Below are 17,863 nucleotides of genomic sequence, written 5' to 3' on the forward strand. Positions count from 1 at the left end.
TGAAGTTAATCACTTGTGCGTTTGCCGGAGGTGCTGGAGCCTTTTCAGGGATCCTTTCAGGATCCTGGGTCCTTTGCTTTTTTCTCCCCAACAATTCTTTTAGATGCCCCTTGCTTAGCAGGTATCCAATTTCTTTTCTTAAGGCTATGCAATCTTCAGTTAGATGCCCGAAATCCTCATGGTATGCACACCATTTGGACTTATCCTTAGTCCCGGATGGTTTATCATTCTTCCTGGGCCATCTGGCTTTTTCACCTAGATTCTGCATTGCAAGGATCAGTTCATGATTATCAACGGAAAAACAGTATTCTGAGATTGGAGGATATTCTTCATCATCCTCTTCTTGGTCAACAGCATGCACATTCTTGTTCTCGTTTCTATGGTAGGATTTGAACTTGTTGCTTTTGAAGGAGGATCCTTGCTTATCTTGTTTTGAGGATCCTACTTGTCTTTCCTGGATCCTCTTGTCGTCCTCTAGCCGGATAAACCTGAGTGCTCGAGTTCTTACTTCATCTAAATTCCTGCATGGTGTCATAACAAGATCATCATAGAATAATGAATCCTTAAGCAGTCCCATTTTGAAGGCTTCAACAGCCGTAGCCATATCCAAGTTGGGAATGTCCAAGGATTCTTTACTAAATTTAGTTATATAATCCCTTAATGATTCGTTATGATTTTGAGTTATCCTGTACAAATCACTAGTTAATTTTTCAAATTTTCTACTACAAGAGAATTGGTTATTGAATAAATTAACTAAATTGGCAAATGAAGTAATAGAGTAAGGGGGAAGACTTAGCAGCCACTTAAGAGCTGATCCAGTAAGAGTAGATCCAAATCCTTTACATAGGCATGCTTCCTTTAATTTTTCTGGGATAGGATTGATCTCCATCCTCTCCCTGTATTGTGCTATATGCTCCTCCGGATCCGTTGTGCCATCATACAGCTTCATGGTAGGGATATGGAACCTTTTGGGTACCTCTGCATCACAAATTGGTGGTGCAAAGCGAGATACCTTGTGGCTTCCATCTGCAATCTCTGGGATGGGCTTGACTACCCCTGGAACACTTGAGATCATGTCCTTTAGTTTCTGTAATTCCCTGGCCATAGCATGATTGGTACCTGTATCCTGCATGAATCCAAGGTTAGTAGTAGGATAATTATTTAAAGTGTTACCTCCCATTGGGTTCAAGTTAGGGAATCCATATTGCTGGGATTCTGAAACAACGGAGGGACCAGTGGAAGCAATGGTCTGCATTGGAATGAAGTCCCCTTGATGGACATCTAGACTTCCTGTTTGCAAACTTTTTAGGGATCCTGGCATCTGTAAGGATCCTGGAACGAAGGAGGATCCTTGAACTTGGGATGATCCTGGAACAAAGGAGGATCCTTGAACCTGGGATGATCCTGGAACAAAGGAGGATCCTTGGCCCTGGAATGATCCTGGAATAAAGTAGGATCCTGGAAACTGCTGTGTCTCCGGATAGGCTCCCGAATTCCTGAAAGATCCCATGTACTGAGGATAGGATCCTACGGGCTGAAAATGTGAGCCTGATGTCTGAGTCATTGCTACCGAGTTGAGATGTGTTCCTCTTGACTCCCCTATAATTTGTACGTCCGGGATCCCTGATGGCTGGGAAGTGATCATTGGAGTATCAAAGCTCAAGGATTTGGGCATCAGTGGAGAATGATCCTCTGCCGCTTTCTTTTGTCTTTTGAGATCTCCAATTTCCCTGAGGATCCTTTCGTTAGTTTCATCTTGCCGCTGCATACGATCCTTCATCTGCAAAATTAAAGCAAATACATCACTAGTACTGGGAATAGAAGAATTCATAGCAGAAGAAGATAGAGGTTTAGAGGAAGTGGGAGTTGATCTCTTCTCAGTATTTCTCTGAGATCCTGCCGGTGGAGGAGGCAAGGTGATCTGTGATGAAGTGACCGCAGACATCGCTGTGGACGTGTTCTTCAATGATGAAGCCATGTAACTCTCTGAAATGATTTCGAACAAAAGATTTTCTTATGAATGAAGCACCAATTGCCCCACGGTGGGCGCCAAACTGTTTTGGTCAAAAATCACACAAGGATAATGTAACCAAACTTTATGAAAACGGGGTATGATGCTTGGTCAATTATAAAAGTAAAGGATCACTTTTATGATAAAGATGCAAAGACACGATGATTTATACGAGGAAAAAGCCCTTGATCAATGAATGATCTCCGGCATAAAAAACCTCGGGTGATGGCAACTACCGATCACCAACTTCAATATAACAAAAATATGATTACAACTTTGGATGATAATGAGCTGAGTACAAGGATCACTGAGTGTCTAAGTGTTTGAGAGTTGTGTCGTATGTCGTGTGTGTTCTTCCGAATGAAGAAGAGTGGTATTTATACATGTGTAGGTGACCTATTTTAGGTAAAATGACTAATTATCAGCTCATTACCCCTTTAGAAATAAAGACAATCTAGCCTAAATTGCTGCCCATAAATCAAGCCTAGTTTCCATATCCTGTGCAACGTCTTTCTTCGATTAAGCTCTTGCCATATTTGTGAAGACGCGTTCCTGGATCATGATGTCTAGAGCATATCCTGCTAGATGTTCCTGCAAAACAATATTGTATTGAGTGGAAGTAGCCGTTAGTATGAGGATCACCATAATGTCCCATGATCCTGATCCTGAAGTTCTGCTGAGGATCACTGTCTGCCAAAGAAACAAGGATCACTGGTTAGGATCATGTGTAAGGATCACCTATAATAAAAATCCAGCCCTAACAGGAGGAACTTAGTAACGTCCAACCGACTTTCCATGTCTCTAACCTCCGAAAATGCCTTGCTGATCATGATCTAATCGTACCACTCGACGATCTTCAGGTCAATGAAGCGTTACACTTCGTGGAAAAGCCTGTCGAAATCATGGATCGCCAAACCAAGCAGCTCAGGCGCTCTCGCATCCCGATCGTGAAGGTCCGGTGGGAAGGTAAACGAGGCGCGGAGTTCACTTGGGAACTCGAAAGCGACATGAAGGCCAAGTACCCGCAGTTGTTTAAATAAATAGATCTGAAGCATCAAATTGGTAAATCACGGTGTCGTGTAGCCTTCGAGCCTAATTTCGGGACGAAATTCCCTAAACAAGGGGAGGCTGTAACACCCCGTGTTTTCAAATGTCAAAGTCAAAGTCAAAGTCAAAGTCCAAGTTAACTTTGACTTTCTGTGACTGTAGATGGTCGATTTTGTGTTTTAATTGTATTATGTGGAGTAAGTGTTGTAATCAGCAAAAATCGAAGTAATTGAATGTGTTTTAACGCGAACCGATCTACGACTGTGAATAGTAGGAAGTAACAATGCGATAAAGTTAACCTAATCAGTAATCAAACCAATCAAACAATCAATCGGACTCGAGACTCGAATTATGCGAATTGTGGTATTGCTATACGTGTGTGTGTGTGCCTTATATGTGTTACTTGTGCGTGTTTACTTTATGTTTGGTGAGGTATTCAAGCGAATCAATCGAAAATCGAATCGAAACTCGAAAGGCAATCGAACTAAATCGAAACCAACATTGAAACGTGACTTAACGAAGATTGTATGTTAGATATAGTGGTTGGGATTAAAAGTAATTTGACTAGGAACTCTAGCGAAATCGTATCATCGTACGTCGGAATCGAAACGTCGAAAATCGTCGCAAAATACTCGAAGTGTGTGGCGGATCGAACAGGAAACATCCTGATCGAACAGGCCAGCCGATCGGCTAGCACCTTGCCAGCCGATCGAGCAGCCCACTCGATCGGATCTCCCAGCCGATCGGCTGCCACTTTCCTCTTTTGGAGGCCTATAAATAGGGCTGTCATTGTCATACTTTCCATTTTTGGAAAGCTCTGACCGAACCAGCTATCTTCTTCACCTTTTCTCAGATTTCTCTCAATCCCGGTAAGTTCTTACTCTAATTCTTGTACGTTTTTTATCATTACTTGATTCTACACCTTTCTATCTTTCAAAACTTGGATTCTAACCGTGAAATCACCGAGATCTGAGTGTTCTTGGGTGATGTCATCATGGTGTTCTTGAAGAACATCATGTTTTGGCCTCATTCCACTATGATTAGCTTAGATCTAACCGATTTCCACATAAACAAGTTAAGATCAATCAAAGATCTAAACATCCACAAGTTGTGAAGGATTGAAAGAAGGAATTCCAACTTTCTTTCAACTCCTTTACACTCAACGTTTTCAAACCGGTAGAAACGGAGCTTGAACCGGCTAACCAATCATTCAAATGGTTTAGAAGGTTCAAGATTCGGGTTCTATGAACCAGGTTCACCGATTTCGGGTTAAGCTCTAAACCGACATTCCGAACTGTTCACCGGCCGGACTTAGGTGATTCCTGTTCGAGCCAAGGAAACAAGTAGGAACGGAGGTTATCATAGTTCAACACGTTGTCAAGACACCTTGAAAGAATGACAAATAAACAAACAACCAAGTGTTAGACGAAAGGCCGACCAGGTCAGAAATGCTGGCCGAACGGCTAGGCTGTTCGAACAGCCCAGCCGATCGGACATGCCAGCCGATCGACCGGGCCAGCCGATCGGCTAGCACATGGTCCCACACTTCCAAACTTTCGAAGTATAGTATTGACGAAGTAATGTTCAATCGAATGGGTCACTCGATGGGTAAGCATTACTGTTCGGATCATGAGATACTATGCTTCAACACTTAATCGTTTTCACAACTTGTTCGTAGTAGGGAATGCCAGCCGATCGAACAGACTATTCGATCGAGTGACATTCAGTTGAGGACTAACCCTGAAGCTCCTAGCCGATCGAGTGAGCTAGCCGATCGAGCGAACCGCTCGATCGACCGACTTGAAAGGTAGGAACACTTCAGTGTTCTTAAATACTGCAACAAAAACTTCCAAAGTTCAAATCCTCTAACACAAACACACCAGAGGAAGAAACAATCCACTCGAATGGTCCAGCCGATTGAGCCAACCGGCTGATCGAACAGGACTGTCCAATCGGATATACCAGCCGATCGAACAGGCCGTCCGATCGAACCTGCCGTTCGATCGACCAGCCCATTCGATCCATCCATACTTGTTTACTTTTCCGCGTTACTTATCGTTATGCTATCGAACTATTCAGGCTAATCTTACTCTCAGCGCTCCCTTCAATCCACAATCAATCTCTGTGAGTATACTCGATCCCTTTTTGCTTTTAGCACTTTTGGGTGTCACATACGTTACATATCAAATCACAATCAAACACAAACTATTTGAACGCTGACCATTTGCATGTGCTACTTGACTAAATGAATGCTGTTTATTATGTTTACACGTGGAATGCTATCTACCTGCCTTAGCAACATAGTACTATAGTTTGGACTCAGCACCCGTTCACGCGGGGGTTGTTAAGGACAAATACTTGCATGGATTACGGTGGTAATCATGTATTGCGAACCGTCTCGGACGGTCAACCCGCAGTCGTTGGTATCGATGGTCCCATGTCGATAATTAACATGCATCGTTTTCCTCTGTGTACGTGCCTGGTTATGCGTAAACTATTCGAACTCTATATGTTATTACTAAACTTGTGTGCTCACCTTTACATTTTATGTATTGACTTTATTTTAAACGTATGTGACAGGTGTTTAAGGTGTTAGCTTGCTAGGAAAGCGAGGCAACAATAAAGCTTTAGAGCCCATCTAGCAGTTGTAGGTCGTAGCCTACCTAGGGGTCTCTAGAAGCGAATAAACTCTAGCCATGGAGCCGTTGGAGTTGTTCGATCAAGCATCTATGGCATTAATTGTCTGTAGATCTTGTCCGGATGAGTCTTAATGACTCTGGGCAGTACTCTTGAACATTTTGTTTGTAATAAATTGAATCTGAGTTGTCGAAACAATACTTTTTGTTTAGTTGTATTCTATGATAACTTGTTTATTTATTTGGGATACGGTATGGGACGTATCACTCAACTGAATTTGTAATAATAGTTGTTGTGGAAACTCCTGGACAATCTATTTCGCTCAGTGTCGCGCCCCGATGATTCCGCCATCGGTTGGGGTGTGACAGGAACCACCACCATCAACGTCATCATCGTCATCATCTGTTATCATCATCATCGATCATCATCGACCTTCATCATCATCATCGCGATCTTCATTATCATCATCAGACCTTCATCACCACTGCCGCCGCCTGCAACTCACCGGAAAAACGGCAACCCCACCGTCGCCGGTTCTCTCTCCCGCCTCTCTCTCTCTATCTCGTTATCTCTCTCTCTCTCTCTCGTTATCTCTCTCTCTCTCTCACCGAATTTCTCCCTCTCTCGTCTGATCTGTGAGATGTGGAGGGGTGTGTGGTTAGTTTGGTTCGTGGGGATGTGGGGTGTCGGAAAGATGGCCGGATTTACTCCGGTCACCGGAGTAGAGAGGTAAAGGTGATGGTGGCGGTGATTGCAGAGCATAGAAAGAGAGAGAGTAGAAAGAGAGTAGAGAGAGAGTAGAGAGAGAGTGTGTGTGTGAACTGAACAGAGTGTGTGTATACATTATATATATATATATTATATATTTTCTAATTATTTAATATTTATACATTTTACTTAACTGGTCCTTTATGTAACAAATTTACACAATCAGTCCTTATTTACAAACCGACTTAACTGTGTTATGATTTTTGGACTGAAATGGCACCTTTCCAGAACGTCGGGGAGGAAAATGGCGCATTTTTGAAAAATGGACTGAAATGGCCAAAGTGACCAAACCACCGGGACGAAAATGGCAGTTAACTCTATTTTTTAATATAAAACTATTTTGTTTGAAGTGAATGTTGGACATTTTAGTTGTTAATTACCTCTTCTTGTATGGTAAAACTTGTGACCGCTGGATAAAAAAATCTTTTTGCTGACTTGTTTCTTGTCTTAAGTAGGAAAAAAAGATGTAAGTATGTTATAAACATGTTGAATTGATGGTTAGTGTTAATTTGAGAATAGAAGTTCGACATTGATCCTAAATTCATCAACTTGTCACAAGAACAAAAAGTATTAATTAGATGATATTTGGACATAAATGAATCGAACCCACAGATTATAAGCAATTGAAACCTGATTCATTTTTTCACATGCATTTCCACTTGAATTTCTTGAAACTTCAACTTCACAATGTAGTTTTAAATTACTGCTCTTCATGTTTTCATATTGTATTTTTTTCATATGGTGGTAATCAACAATTTATGTTCATTTCAACATGTTTTTTCCCATTTCATCTTCTTACTGCAGGTATTCTTTCCCCTTCATCTTCTTCTTCCTTCCTTCCCTCTTTATCCCTCTGTATTCATTCCACTTTGAGCTAGGTTTCAAAAAACCCAAAACAACACTTCTGAATCTCACTTTCTGACTGAAACACATATCACATAGTCACATCTTTGCATAAAATCCAATTCCTATTCAAGAAACACAAATCTCTCACAAGAAACACAGATCCTACGGTTGTGGTTGATTTTTAAACGTAATCTTATGGTGTAGATCAGCATTCACATGGATTCGTGTTTGAATTTTGGTTCATCTTCTGTATATTTAACCTGTGATGGAGTATATAAAGCCATACCATATCATACTCTCTCTCCGTTGTGCATCTGGTTTTGTTTTCTGCTAAGTTTATTGGTTTTCTGTATTTATATAGATTATTGAATTTTCTGATGTTTATGAAGTTAATTAGCGAAGTGTATGTACAGGGTGTTAGCTATTGAAGGAAGGGTTGCTGTTGATTCCGCCGTAATTAAGTCGGAGCAAACACTTTAACCGACAGTAATTTTTTATTTCTTTCTCATCCCGTAAAAACAATGTTATGATCTTCTCACACAAAGCATTTGATGTTGATTCCGTTATGTATATATAATTTTCGGGGGTTTTGTTCCACTTTTGCTGTTTTTAGAATAGAATTCTTTGGTTTATGTGCGTGTTTCCGGAGGAGAAATTGATGGTTTTTGGACAGAATTTTAGTTACTGTTGTATCAGAATATTATTAGGGTTTTGTGATTTTATTCACATTTGCTGTTTGTCGAATTGTTTTCTGTGTGTGTTTATTTTTGGGGGAAATTCGATGTTTTGGGAGAAAGTAATGTATTTACAGTGAATTGCTAGCTATACCTCAACACACGATCACTTTGAAAGTGAATTGTCAATTTTGTTTTTTTTTCTTTTCTAAGAAAGGGTTATGTAAAGTTGGTATTTTTTTAATACAAAACTATTTTGTTTGAAGTGAATGTTGGACAATTTAGTTGTTAATTACCTCTTCTTGAATGGTAAAACTTGTGACCGCTGGATAAAAAAAAATCTTTTTGCTGACTTGTTTCTTGTCTTAAGTAGGAAAAAAAGATGTAAGTATGTTATAAAAATGTTGAATTGATGGTTAGTGTTAGTTTGAGAATAGAAGTTCGACATTGATCCTAAATTCATCAACTTGTCACAAGAACAAAAAGTATTAATTAGATGATATTAGGACATAAATGAATCGAACCCACAGATTATAAGCAATTGAAACCTGATTCATCTTTTCACATGCATTTCCACTTGAATTTCTTGAAACTTCAACTTCACAATGTAGTTTTAAATTACTGCTCTTCATGTTTTCATATTTTTTTTCATATGGTGGTAATCAACAATTTAGGTTCATTTCAACATGTTTTTTCCCATTTCATCTTCTTACTGCAGGTATTCTTTCCCCTTCATCTTCTTCTTCCTTCCTTCCCTCTTTATCCCTCTGTATTCATTCCACTTTGAGCTAGGTTTCAAAAAACCCAAAACAACACTTCTGAATCTCACTTTCTGACTGAAACACATATCACATAGTCACATCTTTGCATAAAAATCCAATTCCTATTCAAGAAACACAAATCTCTCACAAGAAACACAGATCCTACGGTTGTGGTTGATTTTTAAACGTAATCTTACGGTGTAGATCAGCATTCACATGGATTCGTGTTTGAATTTTGGTTCATCTTCTGTATATTTAACCTGTGATGGAGTATATAAAGCCATACCATATCATACTCTCTCTCCGTTGTGCATCTGGTTTTGTTTTCTAGTAAGTTTATTGGTTTTCTGTATTTATATAGATTATTGAATTTTCTGATGTTTATGAAGTTAATTAGCGAAGTGTATGTACAGGGTGTTAGCTATTGAAGGAAGGGTTGCTGTTGATTCCGCCGTAATTAAGTCGGAGCAAACACTTTAACCGACAGTAATTTTTATTTCTTTCTCATCCCGTAAAAACAATGTTATGATCTTCTCACACAAAGCATTTGATGTTGATTCCGTTATGTATATATAATTTTCTGGGGTTTTGTTCCACTTTTGCTGTTTTTAGAATAGAATTCTTTGGTTTATTTGCGTGTTTCCGGTGGAGAAATTGATGGTTTTTGGACAGAATTTTAGTTACTGTTGTATCAGAATATTATTAGGGTTTTGTGATTTTATTCACATTTGCTGTTTGTCGAATTGTTTTCTGTGTGTGTTTATTTTTGGGGGAAATTCGATGTTTTGGGAGAAAGTAATGTATTTACAGTGAATTGCTAGCTATACCTCAACACACGATCACTTTGAAAGTGAATTGTCAATTTTGTTTTTTTTTTCTTTTCTAAGAAAGGGTTATGTAAAGTTGATATTTTTTTAATATAAAACTATTTTGTTTGAAGTGAATGTTGGACATTTTAGTTTTTAATTACCTCTTCTTGAATGGTAAAACTTGTGACCGCTGGATAAAAAAAATCTTTTTGCTGACTTGTTTCTTGTCTTAAGTAGGAAAAAAAGATGTAAGCATGTTATAAACATGTTGAATTGATGGTTAGTGTTAGTTTGAGAATAGAAGTTCGACATTGATCCTAAATTCATCAACTTGTCACAAGAACAAAAAGTATTAATTAGATGATATTAGGACATAAATGAATCGAACCCACAGATTATAAGCAATTGAAACCTGATTCATCTTTTCACATGCATTTCCACTTGAATTTCTTGAAACTTCAACTTCACAATGTAGTTTTAAATTACTGCTCTTCATGTTTTCATATATTTTTTTTTCATATGGTGGTAATCAACAATTTAGGTTCATTTCAACATGTTTTTTCCCATTTCATCTTCTTACTGCAGGTATTCTTTCCCCTTCATCTTCTTCTTCCTTCCTTCCCTCTTTATCCCTCTGTATTCATTCCACTTTGAGCTAGGTTTCAAAAAACCCAAAACAACACTTCTGAATCTCACTTTCTGACTAAAACACATATCACATAGTCACATCTTTGCATAAAAATCCAATTCCTATTCAAGAAACACAAATCTCTCACAAGAAACACAGATCATACGGTTGTGGTTGATTTTTAAACCTAATCTTACGGTGTAGATCAGCATTCACACGGATTCGTGTTTGAATTTTAGTTCATCTTCTGTATATTTAACCTGTGATGGAGTATATAAAGCCATACCATATCATACTCTCTCTCCGTTGTGCATCTAGTTTTGTTTTCTGGTAAGTTTATTGGTTTTCTGTATTTATATAGATTATTGAATTTTCTGATGTTTATGAAGTTAATTAGTGAAGTGTATGTACAGGGTGTTAGCTATTGAAGGAAGGGTTGCTGTTGATTCCGCCGTAATTAAGTCGGAGCAAACACTTTAACCGACAGTAAGTTTTTATTTCTTTCTCATCCCGTAAAAACAATGTTATGATCTTCTCACACAAAGCATTTGATGTTGAGTCCGTTATGTATATATAATTTTCTGGGGTTTTGTTCCACTTATGCTGTTTTTGAATTCTTTGGTTTATGTGCGTGTTTCCGGTGGAGAAATTGATGGTTTCTGGACAGAATTTTAGTTACTGTTGTATCAGAATATTATTAGGGTTTTGTGATTTTATTCACATTTGCTGTTTGTCGAATTGTTTTCAGTGTGCATTTATTTTTGGGGGAAATTCGATGTTTTGGGAGAAAGTAATGTATTTACAGTGAATTACTAGCTATGCCTCAACACACGATCACTTTGAAAGTGAATTGTCAATTTTGTTTTTTTTTCTTTTCTAAGAAAGGGTTATGTAAAATTGGTATTTTTTAATATAAAACTATTTTGTTTGAAGTGAATGTTGGACATTTTAGTTGTTAATTACCTCTTCTTGAATGGTAAAACTTGTGACCGCTGGATTAAAAAATCTTTTTGCTGACTTGTTTCTTGTCTTAAGTAGGAAAAAAAGATGTAAGTATGTTATAAACATGTTGAATTGATGGTTAGTGTTAGTTTGAGAATAGAAGTTCGACATTGATCCTAAATTCATCAACTTGTCACAAGAACAAAAAGTATTAATTAGATGATATTTGGGCATAAATGAATCGAACCCACATATTATAAGCAATTGAAACCTGATTCATCTTTTCACATGCATTTCCACTTGAATTTCTTGACACTTCAACTTCACAATGTAGTTTTAAATTACTGCTCTTCATGTTTTCATATTGTATTTTTTTTTTTCATATGGTGGTAATCAATCAACAATTTATGTTCATTTCAACATGTTTTTTCCCATTTCATCTTCTTACCGCAGGTATTCTTTCCCCTTCATCTTCTTCTTCCTTCCTTCCCTCTTTATCCCTCTGTATTCATTCCACTTTGAGCTAGGTTTCAAAAAGCCCAAAACAACACTTCTAAATCTCACTTTCTGACTGAAACACATATCACATAGTCACATCTTTGCATAAAAATCCAATTCCTATTCAAGAAACACAAATCTCTCACAAGAAACACAGATCCTACGGTTTTGGTTGATTTTTAAACATAATCTTACGGTGTAGATCAGCATTCACACGGATTCGTTTTTGAATTTTGGTTCATCTTCTGTATATTTAACCTGTGATGGAGTATATAAAGCCACACCATATCATACTCTCTCTCCGTTGTGCATCTGGTTTTGTTTTCTGCTAAGTTTATTGGTTTTCTGTATTTATATAGATTATTGAATTTTCTGATGTTTATGAAGTTAATTAGGGAAGTGTATGTACAGGGTGTTAGCTATTGAAGGAAGGGTTGCTGTTGATTCCGCCGTAATTAAGTCGGAGCAAACACTTTAACCGACAGTAATTTTTATTTCTTTCTCATCCCGTAAAAACAATGTTATGATCTTCTCACACAAAGCATTTGATGTTGATTCCGTTATGTATATATAATTTTCTGGGGTTTTGTTCCACTTTTGCTGTTTTTAGAATAGAATTCTTTGGTTTATGTGCGTGTTTCTGGTGGAGAAATTGATGGTTTCTGGACAGAATTTTAGTTACTGTTGTATCAGAATATTATTAGGGTTTTGTGATTTTATTCACATTTGCTGTTTGTCGAATTGTTTTCTCTGTGTGTTTATTTTTGGGGGAAATTCGATGTTTTGGGAGAAAGTAATGTATTTACAGTGAATTGCTAGCTATGCCTCAACACACGATCACTTTGAAAGTGAATTGTCAATTTTGTTTTTTTTCTTTTCTAAGAAAGGGTTATGTAAAATTGGTATTTTTTTAATATAAAACTATTTTGTTTGAAGTGAATGTTGGACATTTTAGTTGTTAATTACCTCTTCTTGAATGGTAAAACTTGTGACCGCTGGATAAAAAAATCTTTTTGCTGACTTATTTCTTGTCTTAAGTAGGAAAAAAGATGTAAGTATGTTATAAACATGTTGAATTGATGGTTAGTGTTAGTTTGAGAATAGAAGTTCGACATTGATCCTAAATTCATCAACTTGTCACAAGAACAAAAAGTATTAATTAGATGATATTTGGACATAAATGAATCGAGCCCACAGATTATAAGCAATTGAAACCTGATTCATCTTTTCACATGCATTTCCACTTGAATTTCTTGAAACTTCAACTTCACAATGTAGTTTTAAATTACTGCTCTTCATGTTTTCATATTGTATTTTTTTTCATATGGTGGTAATCAACAATTTATGTTCATTTCAACATGTTTTTTTTCCCATTTCATCTTCTTACTGCAGGTATTCTTTCCCCTTCATCTTCTTCTTCCTTCCTTCCCTCTTTATCCCTCTGTATTCATTCCACTTTGAGCTAGGTTTCAAAAAACCCAAAACAACACTTCTAAATCTCACTTTCTGACTGAAACACATATCACATAGTCACATCTTTGCATAAAAATCCAATTCCTATTCAAGAAACACAAATCTCACACAAGAAACACAGATCCTACGGTTGTGGTTGATTTCTAAACCTAATCTTACGGTGTAGATCAGCATTCACACGGATTCGTGTTTGAATTTTGGTTCATCTTCTGTATATTTAACCTGTGATGGAGTATATAAAGCCATACCATATCATACTCTCTCTCCGTTGTGCATCTGGTTTTGTTTTCTGCTAAGTTTATTGGTTTTCTGTATTTATATAGATTATTGAATTTTCTGATGTTTATGAAGTTAATTAGTGAAGTGTATGTACAGGGTGTTAGCTATTAAAGGAAGGGTTGCTGTTGATTCTGGCGTAATTAAGTCGGAGCAAAAACTTTAACCGACAGTAAGCTTTTATTTCTTTCTCATCCCGTAAAAACAATGTTATGATCTTCTCACACAAAGCATTTGATGTTGATTCCGTTATGTATATATAATTTTCTGGGGTTTTGTTCCACTTTTGCTGTTTTTAGAATAGAATTCTTTGGTTTATGTGCGTGTTTCCGGTGGAGAAATTGATGGTTTCTGGACAGAATTTTAGTTACTGTTGTATCAGAATATTATTAGGGTTTTGTGACTTTATTCACATTTGCTGTTTGTCGAATTGTTTTTTGTGTGTGTTTATTTTTGGGAGAAATTCGATGTTTTGGGAGAAAGTAATGTATTTACAGTGAATTGCTAGCTATGCCTCAACACACGATCACTTTGAAAGTGAATTGTCAATTTTGTTTTTTTTTCTTTTCTAAGAAAGGGTTATGTAAAATTGGTATTTTTTTAATATAAAACTATTTTGTTTGAAGTGAATGTTGGACATTTTAGTTGTTAATTACCTCTTCTTGAATGGTAAAACTTGTGACCGCTGGATAAAAAAATCTTTTTGCTGACTTGTTTCTTGTCTTAAGTAAGAAAAAAAGATGTAAGTATGTTATAAACATGTTGAATTGATGGTTAATGTTAGTTTGAGAATAGAAGTTCGACATTGATCCTAAATTCATCAACTTATCACAAGAACAAAAAGTATTAATTAGATGATATTTGGACATAAATGAATCGAACCCACAGATTATAAGCAATTGAAACCTGATTCATCTTTTCACATGCATTTCCACTTGAATTTCTTGAAACTTCAACTTCACAATGTAGTTTTAAATTACTGCTCTTCATGTTTTCATATTGTATTTTTTTCATATGGTGGTAATCAACAATTTATGTTCATTTCAACATGTTTTTTCACCATGTTGATAGAAAGACGATAGCCACGATTATGGGTTTTGGGGCAGGTATACCTAACGGGGAATTTTTTTAATTAACGGGTTTACCCGAAACCCGCGGGTATACCCGATGCCAGATGGGTATTTATCCGCTAGAAACCCGACGGAATTTGGGACGGGTTTGGGACAAGCTTATCTAACCGGATTTAGGATTGGTGTTTCCTAAACCATCCCAAACCCGATCCATTGCCATCCCTACTTATAAATCATAAAAAAAAAAACTTTTATAGATATAGATTTTTTTTAAAATAATCCATAACCCCGTGAAGGTCACGGGTATATAACCTAGTCTATTATTAATATTAATATTAATATTAATATTAATATTAATATTATTAATTATTAATTAATTAATTATTATAATATTATATTATATTATATTATAATTATATTATATTATATTATATTATATTATATTATAATATTATATTATAATTATATTATATTATATTATATTATATTATAATATTTATATTTATATTTATATTTATATTTATATTTATATTTATATTTATATTTATATTTATATTTATATTTATAATATTAATAAAGGAATGCTGGAATGAATAGTAAAAAACTACTCTGTGTCTTACTGCTTTCCACGTGTTTTAGCATGACACTTCTCATCTTTCAACTGTCTTCCTAACAAAAGAGACTCAGGGAGAAGTTGAAGAGAGATTGGGGAGAAGATGAAGAAAGACATATGCAGAAGATACAAGAGAGATCCGGAGCCGCTGTATCTCCCGTCACCGGGCACGTGCTCGCCTCCTATCAATCAAAGATGTAGAAACTGTCGGTGGTGTCGGTTCCGCCATGAACGGTGACGGCGTGGTGGCAGGAAGTCAAAATAGAGACGGCGGGTGGGTATCACAAGGATGCCGGCGGCGATTCAGGTTGTCATATGGTTGTTGTTGTTGGTTATCACTATGTTCTTCGATATCTAATTTTTAAGAAAGAGGTTTTAATGATCAATGTGCTTAATTGACAGATAAAAGATGCGATGATGAATCCGTAGAGGTCGACAATAGAAGAAGGCCATCTGCAATCACTAATTCCCTTCCCGGCTTCTTATTTAGCCAGGTTAGGTATATTGTTTGATGAATGCTGGATTTGTGTATTATACTACTGGTTTTGGGCATTTTCTGTGTGTTTGAACAACTTTTCAACGTAGACTATGTTTTCTAATTTTTGTATTTGATTTGATGCCTTCTATGTGTTTGATGAAATGCAATATGTGTGTTTCTTCTCATTTGGAGTCCTGGATGTTACCTAAATATCCTTAAATTTGATATTTGTGGGGATCTCTGTTTTGGCCAAAAGAAGAAGTCTAGGAATAAATTGACAAGGAATTGATTATATTCAAGAATGTGCTGAATTACATTCAAATATAAGGATATTTAGGCAGAACAGAGATCCCCACAAATATCAAATTTAAGGATATTTAGGTGCTAGGGTTTTGAATAGAGATCCCCACAAATATCAAATATTATCAGTTTCACTTTATGCACTCTCTCACGGCTCACGGCTGCCGAAAGCAATATCACCAGCATCTCTATTATGCATAGTTTAATGTATTTTAGGTTCTCTCAAGAATATGAAGTTATTTTTCAGTTGGTGGTGGCGAGATGGCAACTTAGGTAGTGGGTTAAAGCAGGTTGGATGCATCTATATGCTAATTGAAAACTACCAGGATTGCGAACTGCTGTAATATTGAAATGGGTCATCTGTTTAAGCAGCACAACCTTTTCATATAGTGTTTTGGACTTAGGAGTAGCATAGGCTGAACATGATGATTTTAGAGACAGAGAGACTGTTTGAGATGTAAGAAGAGTAACTGAAAATTACAATTCTTTTGATTCTTTGGTATGGTATGCAAGTCTTTGAGATCAGAGTAAAACTCCAGTTGTTTAAGTTCTTTCACTCACTCAGTTTCTCATTCTTGCAGATTTCATTTATCTAGACTGCATTTTACTGATCTTTGCAGTTAGGTGATGATAAAAGTCCCATTCAAAGAACATTTGTTAATCAGGTAATATTATACGGAACTCATAACTACATCGGGCTGTTAGTTTCACCTAACAAACATTAAATCTTTTACAAACATAATATGAAATTTTTGCTGAAGGTGTCATTTGACATTAAGCTTCATAAATATCTGAATAGTTACGGTTTTTTTTATCCTACTTAAAAGTATGATTGCTAATTTATTCTGGTCATTTTTATAATCTTTTTTTGTGGCCATTCTACTGTGTATTTATAAACTTAAAAAAGTTTATATATGTTTTACAACACATAAAATCAGGCCCCACCTGGTAAAAATAATATGTTGATAAGTGACCCTTTTGAAATATGTTGCAGAGTGACCGTATGAGTAACCATGGGTCAAACATTGAGCACGAAGACAAGATCTGGAATGGGAGAAATGGCTATCCTTCAACATTCCAGTAAGTTAGTGGTATGACTTTTTAGGTGATGTTACTTTTGGGTGTTTTTTTTTTCCTGGTTTGGAGTTCTGTGCTAGCAACTTGCTAGCTAGAACCACTGATATAAATGTTTTGGGAGTTGAACGAGAATTTTGTTGCTTAAAAAGAAAAACTTAAGGAGTCAATTCGCCTAGGAAAAAAATGTCATTCAATGTTGATGTAAGCTTATATGAAGTTGTTAATGTATAATTTAAGGTCATGTGTAGTGGTAGAGCCCCATAGTGGGGGGTTATGTGACAAGTGGTTATTGTGTAAAAGAGGGGGGGGGGGGGGGGGGTTATGGGGCTTTATATATATGTGTGTGAGTGGGGAAGGAATGGTAACGCCGTGATATACATAGCGGGGATGCAAAAAACTTACCCCATAGCATCGGCCGTAACGGTGTAGCCGGGCGCTATGGGGCGCCATGGCACCAGCGTGATATGCAGCCCCACTACAGAGGGCCTAATAACCGTTGGTATATATTAGAGCTTCTGTCATTAAATAACTGTTGGTATATATTAGAGCTACTATCATTAAGTTTGTCTAAACGTATTTCTAAGCTGTTCTGGTGGTTGAAATTGAGGACAATAAGGAAGCAACACCTTTTGAAAAGCGTATAGTAGTGCATGTGAACTCCACACTTTTGACACTAAAACCATGTAATCTGGCCACTTTATAGGCACATTTTGAATGTTACAAACCAACTTTTAACACAGAAGGGTACTAATGCAAATATCGTTAGTAATTCAAGTATCCGTTAGTATTTGCGCAACGCGCGACGATGAAATTCACTAGTTAGAATAAAAGTGTCTTTGAACCTTGAAAAAGTTAGAATTTTTTTTTAGAACCATGCCGTTAAATTAGCGCGGTTGTAGAGTTTTATTGGATGCGATGTGTCAATTGTGGGGTCGAAGTGGTCGAACGATAAACT

The 17,863-nt window shown here is 36.6% G+C and overlaps 1 long non-coding RNA gene across 2 annotated transcripts; it reads left to right on the forward strand.

Moving 5' to 3' along the window:
• Positions 1–15,032: 15,032 nt before the first annotated feature.
• Positions 15,033–17,075, forward strand: LOC110895128. 2 transcript variants are annotated; one of them, XR_002566910.2, is made up of 5 exons: positions 15,033–15,360; positions 15,456–15,547; positions 16,079–16,330; positions 16,413–16,496; positions 16,826–17,075. It is a non-coding gene; the product is annotated as an uncharacterized LOC110895128 (long non-coding RNA). The 2 variants fall into 2 exon arrangements; XR_002566912.2 differs by lacking the exon at positions 16,079–16,330 and having other exon boundaries at positions 15,036–15,360.
• The last annotated feature ends 788 nt before the right edge of the window (positions 17,076–17,863 follow it).

The sequence above is a fragment of the Helianthus annuus genome, chromosome 12 (assembly GCF_002127325.2).
Source record: "Helianthus annuus cultivar XRQ/B chromosome 12, HanXRQr2.0-SUNRISE, whole genome shotgun sequence".
NCBI classification, from domain to species: Eukaryota; Viridiplantae; Streptophyta; class Magnoliopsida; order Asterales; family Asteraceae; genus Helianthus; species Helianthus annuus.